This window comes from Mustela erminea, chromosome X, assembly GCF_009829155.1.
Source record: "Mustela erminea isolate mMusErm1 chromosome X, mMusErm1.Pri, whole genome shotgun sequence".
Lineage (NCBI taxonomy): Eukaryota > Metazoa > Chordata > Mammalia > Carnivora > Mustelidae > Mustela > Mustela erminea.
The window spans coordinates 56,202,724-56,215,288 of record NC_045635.1 but is presented as its reverse complement, the minus strand read 5'-3'; the positions used below and the strand labels follow the sequence as shown (position 1 = coordinate 56,215,288).

Here is a 12,565-nt window from a genome sequence, read left to right as displayed (position 1 = left end):
TAATTAAGTCAATCAGGGAAAGACAAATACTGTATGATTTCACTCATATGTGGAATTTAAGAAACAAAACTGATGAACATAGGGGAAGGGAAAGAAAAATAAATAAGGTAAAAATAGAGAGGTAGGCAAACCATAAGAGACCCTTAACTATAGAGAACAAACTGAGGGATGCTGGAGGGGAGGTGGTTGGGAGGATGGAGTAATTGGGTGGTGGGCATTGAGGGCATTTGATGTAATGAACACTGGGTGATATATGTATAAATGTTATATGTTATAAATCACTAAATTCTACCCTGAAACTAATATATGTTAACTAATTCGAATTTAAATAGAATAAATCAAAAAACAACCCCAGCAAAACAACAAAACTTCTACTCATTGAACCAGTCTTGAAGTGATTCTACCCCTCCAAAAAAGCAATGAGTATACATAATGCCCAGATCTTTGTTTCTAAACAACATTCACTTCCTAGAGAAATGGCGGACTACTGGTCTAAGGCAAGGAAAATACAAGTTGAGTCTAGGATAAAGTATACCTTTGTAAACAAATGAGAGCTTAAGTACTGATACAGTCATGTCACAAGGACACAGCAACCTGTTTGAAAAGGCTGACATTGATTACATCTGGAGTCAACATAAACATCAAAAACAAAAGTGCTATATTTGAGTATAACTTTTTGAATAAATATTTATTGGAGATGAGTACAATAAGGAAAGCTCTTCCTTACAGAAGAATGCCAGCTAATAGATGTGGGAGGAATAATAGAATTAGACAAACCAGTAGTTTATAATCTCAGTACCTTGTTTCAGGCATACATCAAAACCATTGGGTAAAAGATTGCTCAGGAACAACATATTCACATAATTCTCTTGTATCACCCACATATTACTTACTAATTACAAATGAAAATGTATCTTTATAATCAAGCTATCTTGCAAACATCATCTTAGTTAATTGAGCAAAGTTAGCATCACTAATAATAGTACAAATTGACCTTATGTACCTCTTGATAGGATACAGGAAGAAGTACACAATATAACTTAAATAATTTTGCCAAAAAGGTTTTACCTGAATCAAATTTAATCATTCCAATTTACAAAAAGTAGAGGGTATAGGAAAAATACAGACTCCTTGATATTCTATTAAGAAACTAGCCTGGACTTTTCCCTGTCTGGGAAACAGAGGTAGGTGTACTGTTCTATATCAAGAGATTAAAGAAACATAAACAAATGTAGTGCATGAACTCTGGATCTAGGTTTGATAAAACCCAAGTATAAAATAATTTTTTGCATGACATTTGAGAAAATCTGAAGGTGGACCACTAATTGGATAATGTGACACTGTAAATTTTCTTGGGTATTAAAATATTTTGTGATTCTTGTAGAACAGTGTGTTCTTTCTTTCTTTTTTTCTTTTTAAGTTTTTATTTAACTTTTAGATAGTTAATAGTGTAATCTTAGTTTCAGTGCTAGAACGAAATGATTCATCTCTTCCATACAATGACCAGTGCTCATCACAAGTGGTCTCCTTAATACTCATCCCCCACTTCCCCTACAGTAACCCTCAGCTTGTTCTCTTCAGTTAAGAGTCTGTTTCCTGGGTGCCTGGGTGGCTCAGTGGGTTAAGTCGCTGCCTTCAGCTCAGGTCATGATCTCAGGGTCTTGGGATTGAGTCCCGCATCGGGCTCTCTGCTCAGCAGGGGCCTGCTTCCCTCTCTGTCTCTCTCTCTCTCTGCCTGCCTCTCCATCTACTTGTGAGCTCTCTCTGTCAAATAAATAAATAAAATCTTAAAAAAAAAAAGTCTTTCCTAATTTGCCTCTCTTTTTTTCCCCTACGTTCATTTGTTTTGTTTCTTAAATTCCACATATGAAAGGGATCATACAGTATTGGTCTTACTCTATTTCCTTTAGCATAATACAGTCTGGCTCTATCCATGTCATTACAAATGGCGAAATTTCATTCTTTTTGATGGCTGAGTAATATGCCATAGTATTTGTGGACCACATCTTCATCCAATTATCAGTTGACGGACATTTGGGCTCTTTCTATAATTTGGCTATTATTCATAATGCTGTTATGAACATTGGGCTCCATGTATCTTTTCGGATCAATATTTTTCTATTCTTTGAGTAAATACCTACTAATGCAATTGATGGGTTGTAGGGTAGTTCTATTGTTAAAGTTTTGAGGAATGTCCATACTGTATTCCAGAGTGACTGCACCAGTTTGCATTACCACCAACAGTGTAACAGGATTATCCTTTCTCTGCATCCTCACCACACCTGCTTTTCCCTGTGTTGTTAATTTTAGCCATTCTGACATGTGTGAAGTGATATCTCATTCTAGTTTAGATTTGTATTGTCCTCGTGCTGAGTGATGTTGAGCATCTTTTCATGTGTCTGTTGGCCATCCGGATGTCCTTGAAAAAATGACCATTCATGTCTTCTACCCATTTCTTAACTGGGTTATTTGGATTTTGGGTGTGGAGTTTGATGAGTTCTTTATATATTTTAGATACTAACCATATATCACATATGTCATTTGCTAATATCGTTTCCCATTCTGAAGGTTGCCTTTTAGTTTTGTTGGTTGTTTCCTTCACTGTGCAGAAGCTTTTTTTCTTGAAGTCCAGTGTTCATTTTTTCTTTTGTTTCCCTTGCCTCCAGAGTCATACCTAATAACAAGTTGCTATGGATGTTATGAAAGAAATTACTGCCTGTGTTCTATTCTAGGATTTTGATGGTTTCCTGTCTCACATTTAGGTCTTTCATCCATTTAGAATTTACCTTTGTCTATGGTAAAAGAAAATAGTCCTGTTTCATTCTATTGCATCTTTCTGTCCACTGTTGTGCTATCCATTTCTTGAAGAAACTCTTCTTTCTCTAAGATATTCTTTCCTGCTTTATTGAAGATTAGTTGACAATATACTTTAGGGGTCAATTTCTCGGTTTTCTGTTGGGGGTCCATTTCTCGGTTCTCTTATGTACCACTGATCTATATGTCTGCTTTTGTGCTAAAACCATACTGTCTTGATCACTACATATTTGTAATATAACTTGAAGTCCAGAATTGTGATGCCTCCAGCTTCGCTCTTTTTTTCAAGCTTGCTTTGCTATTTGGGGCTTTTTATGGTTCCATACAAATTTTAGGATTCTTCTAGCTCTGTGAAAAATGCTGGTGGTATTTGATAGGGATTGCATTAAATGCTTTGGGTAGCATAGACATTTTAAGAGTATTTTGTACTTCCAATCCATGAGCATGGGAAGTTTTTCCATTTCTTTGTGCCATCTTCAGTTTCTTTCATAAATGTTCTATAATTTTCAGAGTATGGATCCTTTACTTCTTTGGTGAGGTTTAATCCTAAGTACCTTATGGTTTTTGGTATAATTTTAAATGGGATCAATTCTTTGATTTCTCTTTCTGCAGTTTAATTATTGGTGTATAAAATTTCAGAAATTTCTGTTCATTATTTTGTATCCTGTGACTAGTTCTAGCAATGTTTTGGTGGAGTCTTTTGGGTTTTCTACATAAAGAATCTTATCCTCAGTGAATATTAAGAGTTTCATTTCTTCACTGCTGATTTAGGTGTAGGTTACTAAGCTTACTAGAGTCTTATTTTTGTAATAATATTTCTGTTACTTTTGAAGCAATAATGTGCACTGTAGAGATTAGAAAATACAGAAACATTTAAAAAGTAAAAGTTTTCTATTCCCAGTATCCAAAATCACTACTATTAATAATTAGCTTATTTTCTTTCAGATCATTCTGTTAGTGTGTATTTCTACACACACACACACACACACACACACACACACACACAAACACACACATGCATTCACATTTTTTACCAAATGAGATTATGGTGTTTTGCAGCTTATTTTTTTTCAGTTCTATAATTTCCACCTTTCCATACAATGTTAACATTTCCCTAGTTTACCCAAAAATGCCCTTTATAGGTGGTGTGCCCAAACTAGTACTCAATATAGCATCACACACACACTATTTTTTTTATTAATTTTTTATTTTTTATAAACATATGTTTTTATCCCCAGGGGTACAGGTCTGTGAATCACCAGGTTTACACACTTCACAGCACTCAACAAAGCACATACCCTCCCCAATGTCCATAATCCCACCCCCTTCTCCCAGACCCCCTCCCCCCAACAACCCTCAGTTTGTTTTGTGAGATTAAGAGTCACTTATGGTTTGTCTCCCTCCCAATCCCATCTTGTTTCATTGATTCTTCTCCTACCCACTTAAGCCCCCATGTTGCATCACCACTTCCTCATATCAGGGAGATCATATGATAGTTGTCTTTCTCTGCTTGACTTATTTCGCTAAGCATGATACGCTCTAGTTCCATCCATGTTGTCGCAAATGGCAAGATTTCATTTCTTTTGATGGCTGCATAGTATTGCATTGTGTATATATACCACATCTTCTTGATCGATTCATCTGTTGATGGACATCTAGGTTCTTTCCATAGTTTGGCTATTGTGGACATTGCTGCTATAAACATTCAGGTGCACGTGCCCCTTTGGATCACTACATTTGTATCTTTAGGGTAAATACCCAGTAGTGCAATTGCTGGGTCATAGGGCAGTTGTATTTTCAACATTTTGAGGAACCTCCATGCTGTTTTCCAGAGTGGCTGCACCAGCTTGCATTCCCACCAACAGTGTAGGAGAGTTCCCCTTTCTCCGCATCCTCGCCAGCATCTGTCATTTCCTGACTTGATGATTTTAGCCATTCTGACTGGTGTGAGGTGATATCTCATTGTGGTTTTGATTTGTATTTCCCTGACGCCGAGTGATATGGAGCACTTTTTCATGTGTCTGTTGGCCATCTGGATGTCTTCTTTGCAGAAATGTCTGTTCATGTCCTCTGCCCATTTCTTGATTGGATTATTTGTTCTTTGGGTGTTGAGTTTGCTAAGTTCTTTATAGATTTTGGACACTAGTCCTTTATCTGATATGTCGTTTGCAAATATCTTCTCCCATTCTGTCAGTTGTCTTTTGATTTTGTTAACTGTTTCCTTTGCTGTGCAAAAGCTTTTGATCTTGATGAAATCCCAATAGTTCATTTTTGCCCTTGCTTCCCTTGCCTTTGGCGTTGTTCCTAGGAAGATATGGCTGCGGCTGAGGTCGAAGAGGTTGCTGCCTGTGTTCTCCTCAAGGATTTTGATGGATTCCTTTCACACATTGAGGTCCTTCATCCATTTTGAGTCTATTTTTGTGTGTGGTGTAAGGAAATGGTCCAATTTCATTTTTTTGCATGTGGCTGTCCAATTTTCCCAGCACCATTTATTGAAGAGGCTGCCTTTTTTCCATTGGACAGTCTTTCCTGCTTTGTCGAAGATTAGTTGACTGTAGAGTTGAGGGTCTATTTCTGGGCTCTCTATTCTGTTCCATTGATCTATGTGTCTGTTTTTGTGCCAGTACCATGCTGTCTTGATGATGACAGCTTTGTAATAGAGCTTGAAGTCTGGAATTTTGATGCCACCAACGTTGGCTTTCTTTTTCAATATCCCCTTGCCTATTCGAGGTCTTTTCTGGTTCCATATAAATTTTAGAATTATTTCTTCCATTTCTTTGAAAAAGATGGATGGTACTTTGATAGGAATTGCATTAAATGTGTAGATTGCTTTAGGTAGCATAGACATTTTCACAATATTTATTCTTCCAATCCAGGAGCATGGAACATTTTTCCATTTCTTTGTGTCTTCCTCAATTTCTTTCATGAGTACTTTATAGTTTTCTGAGTATAGATTCTGTGCCTCTTTGGTTAGGTTTATTCCTAGGTATCTTATGGTTTTGGGTGCAATTGTAAATGGGATGGACTCCTTAATTTCTCTTTCTTCTGTCTTGTTGTTGGTGTAGAGAAATGCAACTGATTACTGTGCATTGATTTTATATCCTGACACTTTACTGAATTCCTGTATAAGTTCTAGCAGTTTTGGAGTGGAGTCTTTTGGGTTTTCCACATATAGTATCATATCATCTGTGAAGAGTGATAATTTGAGTTCTTCTTTGCCGATTTGGATGCCTTTGATTTCCTTTTGTTGTCTGATTGCGGAGGCTAGGACCTCTAGTACTATGTTGAATAGCAGTGGTGATAATGGACACCCCTGCCGTGTTCCTGACCTTAGCGGAAAAGCTTTCAGTTTTTCTCCATTGAGAATGATATTTGCGGTGGGTTTTTCATAGATGGCTTTGTTGATATTGAGGTATGTGCCCTCTATCCCTACACTTTGAAGAGTTTTGATCAAGAAGGGATGGCTGTACTTTGTCAAATGCTTTTTCAGCATCTATTGAGAGTATCATATGGTTCTTGTTCTTTCTTTTATTGATGTGTTGTATCACATTGACTGATTTGCGGATGTTGAACCAACCTTGCAGCCCTGGAATAAATCCCACTTGGTCGTGGTGAATAATCCTTTTAATGTACTGTTGAATCCTATTGGCTAGTATTTTGTTGAGTATTATCGCATCTGTGTTTATCAAGGATATTGGTCTATAGCTCTCTTTTTTGATGGGATCCTTGTCTGGTTTTGGGATCAAGGTGATGCTGGCCTCATAAAATGAGTTTGGAAGTTTTCCTTCCATTTCTATTTTTTGGAACAGTTTCAGGAGAATAGGAATTAGTTCTTCTTTAAATGTTTGGTAGAATTCCCCCGGGAAGCCGTCCAGCCCTGGGCTTTTGTTTGTTTGGAGATTTTTAATGACTGTTTCAATCTCCTTACTGGTTATGGGTCTGTTCAGGCTTTCTATTTCTTCCTGGTTCAGTTGTGGTAGTTTATATGTTTCTAGGAATGCATCCATTTCTTCCAGATTGTCAAATTTATTGGCGTAGAGTTGCTCATAGTATGTTCTTATAATAGTTTGTATTTCTTTGGTGTTAGTTGTGATCTCTCCTCTTTCATTCATGATTTTATTTATTTGGGTCCTTTCTCTTTTCTTTTTGATAAGTCGGGCCAGGGGTTTATCAATTTTATTAATTCTTTCAAAGAACAAGCTCCTAGTTTCATTGATTTGTTCTATTGTTTTTTTGGTTTCTATTTCATTGATTTCTGCTCTGATCTTTATGATTTCTCTTCTCCTGCTGGGCTTAGGGTTTCTTTCTTGTTCTTTCTCCAGCTCCTTTAGGTGTAGGGTTAGGTTGTGTAACTGAGACCTTGCTGGTTTCTTGAGAAAGGCTTGTTCCGCTATATATTTTCCTCTCAGGACTGCCTTTGTTGTGTCCCACAGATTTTGAGCCGTTGTATTTTCATTATCATTTGTTTCCATGATTTTTTTCAATTCTTCTTTAATTTCCCGGTTGACCCATTCATTCTTTAGAAGGAAGCTGTTTAGTCTCCATGTATTTATGTTCTTTTCAAACTTCCTTTTGTGGTTGAGTTCTAGCTTTAGAGCATTGTGGTCTGAAAATATGCAGGGAATGATCCCAATCTTTTGATACCGGTGGAGTCCTGATTTAGGACCGAGGATATGATCTATTCCTGAAAATGTTCCATGTGCACTAGAGAAGAATGTGTATTCTGTTGCTTTGGGATGAAATGTTCTGAATGTATCTGTGATGTCCACCTGGTCCAGTGTGTCGTTTAAGGCCTTTATTTCCTTGCTGATCTTTTGCTTGGATGACCTGTCCATTTCAGTGAGGGGAGTGTTAAAGTCTCCTCCTATTATTGTATTATTATTTATGTGTTTCTTTGATTTTGTTATTAATTGGTTTATATAGTTGGCTGCTCCCACATTGGGGGCATAGATATTTAAAATTGTTAGATCTTCTTGTTGGACAGACCCTTTGAGTATAATATAGTGTCCTTCCTCATCTCTTATTATAGTCTTTGGCTTAAAATCGAATGGATCTGATATAAGGATTGCCACTCCTGCTTTCTTCTGATGTCCATTAGCATGGTAAATTCTTTTCCACCCCCTCACTTTAAATCTGGAGGTGTCTTCGGGCTTAAAATGAGTTTCTTGGAGGCAACATATAGATGGGTTTTGTTTTTTTATCCATTCTGATACCCTGTGTCTTTTGACAGGGGCATTTAGCCCATTAACATCAGGGTAACTATTGAGAGATATGAATTTAGTGCCATTGTAATGCCTGTAAGGTGACTGTTACTGTATATGGTCTCTGTTCCTTTCTGATCTACCACTTGTAGGCTCTCTCTTTGCTTAGAGGACCCCTTTCAATATTTCCTGTAGAGCTGGTTTGGTGTTTGCAAATTCTTTCAGTTTTTGTTGGTCCTGGAAGCTTTTAATCTCTCCTTCTATTTTCAATGGTAGCCTGGCTGGATATAGTATTCTTGGTTGCATGTTTTTCTCGTTTAGTGCTCTGAAAATATCATGCCAGCTCTTTCTGGCCTGCCAGGTCTCTGTGGATTAGTCTGCTGCCAAGCTAATATTTTTACCATTGTATGTTACAGACTTCTTTTCCCGGGCTGCTTTCAGGATTTTCTCTTTGTCACTGAGACTTGTAAATTTTACTATTAGGTGACGGGGTGTGGGCCTATTCTTATTGATTTTGAGGGGCGTTCTCTGAACCTCCTGAATTTTGATGCTCGTTCCCTTTGCCATATTGGGGAAATTCTCCCCAATAATTCTCTCCAGTATACCTTCTGCTCCCCTCTCTCTTTCTTCTTCTTCTGGTATCCCAATTATTCTAATGTTGTTTCATCTTATGGTGTCACTTATCTCTCGAATTCTCCCCTCGTGGTCCAGTAGCTGTTTGTCCCTCTTTTGCTCAGCTTTATTCTCTGTCATTTGGTCTTCTATATCACTAATTCTTTCTTCTGCCTCATTTATCCTAGCAGTTGAGCCTCCATTTTTGATGGCACCTCATTAATAGCTTTTTTGATTTCAACTTGGTTAGATTTTAGTTCTTTTATTTCTCCAGAAAGGGCTTTCATCATATCTCCCGAGAGGGTTTCTCCAATATCTTCCATGCCTTTTTCGAGCCTGGCGAGAACCTTGAGAATTGTCATTCTGAACTCTAGATCTGACATATTACCAATGTCTCTATTGAATAGGTCCCTGGCCTTTGGTACTGCCTCTTGTTCTTTTTTTTGTGTTGCATTTTTCCTTCTTGTCATTTTGTCCAGATAAGAGTATATGAAGGAGCAAGTAAAATACTAAAAGTTTGGCAACAACCCCAGAATAATATGCTTTAACCAAATTAGAAGAGATCCCAAATCGTGAGGGGGGAGAAAGGGGATTAAAAGAGGTTCAAAAAGGAAGAAAGAAAAAAAAAGAAGGAATTTAAAAAAATAAGAAAAATATAAAAAAGGAAAAAATATATATATTAGATAAACTGGTTAAAAAACGTTAAAAAAGAAAAAGGTAAAAGTTTAAAAAAAAATTTTACCAGAAGGCGAGAAAAATAACAAAAAATGAAAAAGAAAAAAATTAAATTAACTGCAAGACCAAAAAAAATCACAGGGAAAAAGCCATGAGTTCTTTGCTTTGCTTTCTCCTCCTCTGGAATTCTGCTGCTCTCCTTGGTATTGAAAGCGCACTCCTTGGTAGGTGAACTTGGTCTCGGCTGGATTTCTTGATGATCTTCTGGGGGAGGGGCCTGTTGTAGTGATTCTCAAGTGTATTTGCCCCAGGCGGAATTGCCCCGCCCTTATCAGGGGCCGGGGTGAGTAATCCGCTCGGGTTTGCTTTCAGGAGCTTTTGTTCCCTGAGGGCTTTCCGTAGAGTTCCGGAGGACGGGGAATACAAATGGCGGTCTCCTGGTCTCCGGCCCGGAGGAGCCGAGAGCCTAGGGCCCCACTCCTCAGTGCGCTCCGAGAACAGCGCCCAGTTACTCCCCTCTGCCTGACCTCCAGCCGCGCTCCGAGCTCACCGAGCCTGCGACCGGTTCAAGGTAACACTGAGCTGTGAGCTTACTGTCGGCTCTGTCTCTGTAGCCGGCTTTCCCGTTCCAATACCCGCAAGCTCTGCGACACTCAGACACCCCCGATCCTTCTGTGACCCTGCGGGACCTGAGGCCACGCTGACCCCGCGTGGGCTTCGCCCGGGTTTAGCCTCTGGAGCGATGTCCCTCAGCAGAACAGACTTTTAAAAGTCCTGATTTTGTGCGCCGTTGCTCCACCGTTTGCCGGGAGCTGGCCCTCCCCCCGCGGTCTGTCTTCCCGTCGCTTTGGATTCACTTCTCCGCCGGTCCTACCTTTCAGAAAGTGGTTGTTTTTCTGTTTCCAGAATTGCTGTTCTTCTTCTCTTCGATCTGCTGATGGATTTTCAGGTGTTTGCAATCTTTAGATAAGCCATCTAGCTGATCTCCTGCTAGCTGAAGTAGTCTCAGCCTGCTACTTCTCCGCCATCTTGTCTCCTCCTCACACACACACTATTTTTTATATTCTTTTCATTTTTCAAAAATCTAGCTCAGGTCTTTTTTTTTTTTTTTTTTTTTTAATGACTGGCTTGTTGATAGGACTAGATCCACCAGTTGTCCTACAGAGTCTTACTAGTTTTGTCTACTTTCTTCAGTGTTATATTTTTCAGCTTGTTCCCCCATTTTCTTTATTTCTTATAAAGTGGAGATTATACTTAAAGACAGATGAATTCAATTTAACTATTTTTTTTGGCCAGAACACATCATAAGCAATACTGTGTCCCTTATGCTATATCACATCTGCAGATGCGTATTTGTTGGTCTACCTTAGTGATGTTATGATTAACCATTGCACTATTCTTCTAACCTGTCTGTGGAAGTTGAGAGTATATATACAATATTTGTAGCCAATCCATATATTTTTTTAAATTTTTATTTATTTATTTGACAGAGAAAGGCCACAAGTAGGCAGAGAGGCAGGCAGAGAGAGAGGGGGAAGCAGGCTCCCCACTGAGCAGAGAACCCAATGCGGGGCTTGATCCCTGGACCCTGAGATCATGACCTGAGCTGAAGGCAGTGGCTCAGCTTTACCCACTGAGCCACCCAGGCACCCCGCCAATCCATATATCTTGACACATCTAAACAATGGGAAGTCACTTTACCATCAATGATGCTAATTAACAAAGCTACTTTTGTTGATTTAAGGTCCAGTTATTTGAGGCTTATAGTAACTCCTCTGCCTTCTGATTAGGGTTTTTAAAATAGTGATTAATCACTCCTAGTGTAGTAAGTATGTATTTATAATTAGAATACTATATTTATAACTATCCTAGAATATACATGAAAGCTAACAAACATATATCAAATTTTATCAATTCTTTTTTTAAAGATTTTATTTATTAATATTTATTTATTTAACAGAGAGATCACAAGTAGGTGGAGAAGCAGGCAGAAGAGGGGGAAAGCAGGCTCCCCATTGAACAGAAAGCCCAATGCAGGGCTGGATCCCAAGACCCTGAGATCATGAACTGAGCTAAAGGCAGAGGCATAACCCACTGAGCCACCCAGGTGCCCTCAAATTTTATCAATTCTAAGGGAAACTTGTTTTTCAAGATGTAACCTGAATTTTGAATGCATCTTAGAATCAATGGTTTCTGAAAATTACTGTTGTCAGGCAGCAGAGCAGTTTTGGTTTAATTATCATAACCTTTATATTCATGAACTTGGTCCTAGCCATTCATATTGTAGTCATTTTGGTAAAATTTTGTTCATTGTTGGGTTTATTTTCTATTTAAAAGGATTTAAAAATACTTAATAATTTGACAATAGAGTGATTTTTTTTTATTAGTGGTCCATAAAATGTTGGTGTGGTTACAAATGATGACATTGATGAAATTCAGGACATTTACACCGACTGTGTTGAAGCTTTTAAATGGAAATTATATTCCATTGGAGATATGAACCACATTTTCTTTATTCAGATATACAATGGAATATTACTCAGCCATCAGAAAGGATGAATACCCACCATTTCATTAACATGGATGAAACTGGAAGGGACTACATTAAGAGAAATAAGCAGAGAAGGACAATTATCATATGGTTTCACTCATATGTGGAACATAAGGAATAGCACAGAGTAACACAGGGAAAGAGAAGGAAAACTGAAGGGGGAGAAATCAGAGAGGGAGATAAACCATGAAAGACCCTGGACTCCAGGAACCAAACTGAGGGTTACAGAAGGGACGGGGACAGTGGACGGATGGGGTAACTGGGTGATGGGTATTAAGGAGGGCACATGATGTGATGAGCACTGAGTGTTATACACAACTAATGAATTATTGAACACTACATCAAAAACTAATGAATATAATAATAAAAAAGAAAAAAAGAAATTATAGATAATAAAATAAAATAAAAAAGTAAATTGAAGTTAATATAAAACCAGTGGAGGAAACCAAACTTGTCTGCCCTACGGGCACTATCCTCAAGAATGGGGACTGCTCACTTTGTGACAGACACTGACTCACTCTCCCTCTCTTAGTATCTTATCCCTTAAAAAACTTGTTATTATGCAAGATTTCAAGTATATGCAGAAATAGAAGGAACAATGTATGGACCTCTCATGTGCCTATCACCCAACCTCAATAGTTATCAACATGTGGCCAATCTTGTTTCATCAATATTTCCATTTACCCTCCCCCATATTATTTTGAAGTAAATC

General features: G+C 38.1%; 1 protein-coding gene across 6 annotated transcripts in view; it reads left to right on the top strand.

Moving 5' to 3' along the window:
- The window catches only part of OPHN1 (oligophrenin 1), a 558,586-nt gene that overhangs the window by 402,158 nt on the left and 143,863 nt on the right, over positions 1 to 12,565 (top strand). The window lies entirely within an intron of this gene.